A 2,158-nucleotide genomic window follows, 5' to 3' on the forward strand; every position below is an offset into this window, starting at 1 on the left:
AATAACATATTGAATTCAGCGTCTACATTCAAACATTGGCATTGTATAACGTAATTCCTTGAATAGATATACAGGGCCCGCAAACCTTGACTATTGACTATGCCGAGCAATAGAGGTATCTCTCCCTATATATAAATAGAAGCCCACGAGCAGAGGAGTATTCAAATAAGTTTGTGTGTGTGTCTGCTAAGTACATTTCACAATGGCACCTTCCTTTGAATTTCTCGGATTGAGGTCCGAACAACTTTGTGGCCAAATGACTGCTCTAGGTTTGGCATTTGTAGTTCGTGTGGGTACTATTAAAGCAGTTGAAGAGGAATCCTAAGTTATCTCTTGGGCCAAGCCCATTGCCTATCATAGGAAACATCCATCAGCTTGGGAAGCTTCCCCACCGTATGGGCCTGTGATGTACTTGAGACTGGGTTTTCTGCCCTACGTGGTGGTCTCTTATTCTGAGATGGCCAGAGAGTTTCTAAAGACACGATTTATCATTCGCCAACAGACCCTCTACTGCTGCTGGAAAACACATCGCTTACAACAACAAGGACATGGGCTTGGCTTCTTATGGTCCTTACTGGAGACACATGAGGAAGGTCTGCGTCATGGAGTTGCTCAGTGCGAAGAGAGTTGAGTCGTTTCCGTCCCTCAGAGCAGAGGAGGTTTCTCTCGGTATGAAATCTATGCGGGAGAAGAGCAAGCAGGGGACTGTTGCTGTGAATGTCAGCAAGTCTCTGCTGGATATCACCTCGGCCATTATTTGGAGGATGCTGACTGGGACGAGATTCGACGTTGATGATGTGACTGGGAAAGGGGGCGAACTCAAAGACATGGTGAGGGAGATTATCAGCACCCTTTCTGCTGTTAACATTGGGGACTTCTTTCCTTCCATAGATTGGATGGACCTGCAAGGCCTCAAGAAACGCATGGTGAATGCCCACAACTTCTTCGACAGGATTCTTGGGAGAATTATAGACGACCATATTGAGCATAAGAGAAGGGCTCTGGAGGAGAAGGAGGAGTGGTGTTAGGACATTCTGGATGTGCTGCTCGACGTGGAAGAATCCCAGTCTCTCGACGTGGAGTTCACTAAAGATAATATCAAGGCAGTCCTCTTCGTACGTCGCTTTCACTACCCTCTCTCTCTTGATCTTTGCTCGATTCTGTTTTAGGGTAGAAGTTTTGTAAAATAGTTTGTCTAGATAAGATTATGATCTTAACCCAATTGGAGAGTAGAAAAAAGAGATCATAGTGTTAAGGTCAAGAATCAAGTGAATATTCATTTTATTTGTAGTTCCTTAGATTTGTTTGTTCTTCTAACAATTTATTGGTACAATATATGTTTGAACAGGATCTGTTCATTGGTGGCATGGAGACAACAGCAACTAGCATGGAATGGGCAATTACTGCACTGCTCAGGCATCCCCGGGTGGCCAAGAAACTGCAGGTGGAAATTGACTCGATTGTAGGGGATGAGCGCATGGTAACTGAATCTGACCTTCCCAACATGCACTACACGCAATGCGTGATTAAAGTGTCGTTGAGGCTGTACATGCCAGGACCGTTGTTGCTCCCCAACGAGAATAGCGAAACTGTGACTGTAGGACCACAGGGCTATGTCATACCAAAGAAAACAAAGCTTTTTGTAAATGTGTGGGAAGATCCGGAGGAGTTCAAGCCCGAGAGATTCGAGTGCAACAAGAGCTTTGAGTACCAAGGGCAGGAGTACGATATGCTGCCGTTTGGGACAGGGAGGAGGGGCTGCCCGGGTGGGCAGATGGCAATCGGGCAGATGTCGTTTGTTTTGGCTCAGTTCTGGCACTGCTTTGAGTGGAGGCTCGAAGGCGATCCTGCTGACTTGGATATGGAAGAAGAGTTCGGAGTCACCGTGTCAAGGAATAACCATCTCTTTGCCATTCCTTCCTTGAAACTGACCGCAAGGTTCTAGCCTAGTCTTTCTTTAATAAGAAATGTATTGTTTTATTTGTGATAGCTCCTGCTGTCCAACCACCTGATAATATATGCTTTGAAATTTCACATCTCCTCCATGTATCTCTAGTTACTTTTGTAATGGGGTATGTTAAATTCCTTTCCTACAGAATTCCCCATCTCTCCTAAATGTGCCCAACACCTTGTCAAGTGTTGCAATGATAATCTCTCC

At 45.2% G+C, this 2,158-nt stretch overlaps 1 pseudogene; it reads left to right on the forward strand.

The window, feature by feature from the left end:
• The first annotated feature begins 202 nt into the window (after positions 1 to 202).
• On the forward strand, positions 203 to 1,945 carry LOC149560098 (cytochrome P450 750A1 pseudogene; annotated as a pseudogene).
• Positions 1,946 to 2,158: the final 213 nt, after the last annotated feature.

Source organism: Cupressus sempervirens, chromosome 4 (genome assembly GCF_028749045.1).
Source record: "Cupressus sempervirens isolate cs-2001-9-10 chromosome 4, ASM2874904v1, whole genome shotgun sequence".
Classification (NCBI taxonomy): Eukaryota; Viridiplantae; Streptophyta; class Pinopsida; order Cupressales; family Cupressaceae; genus Cupressus; species Cupressus sempervirens.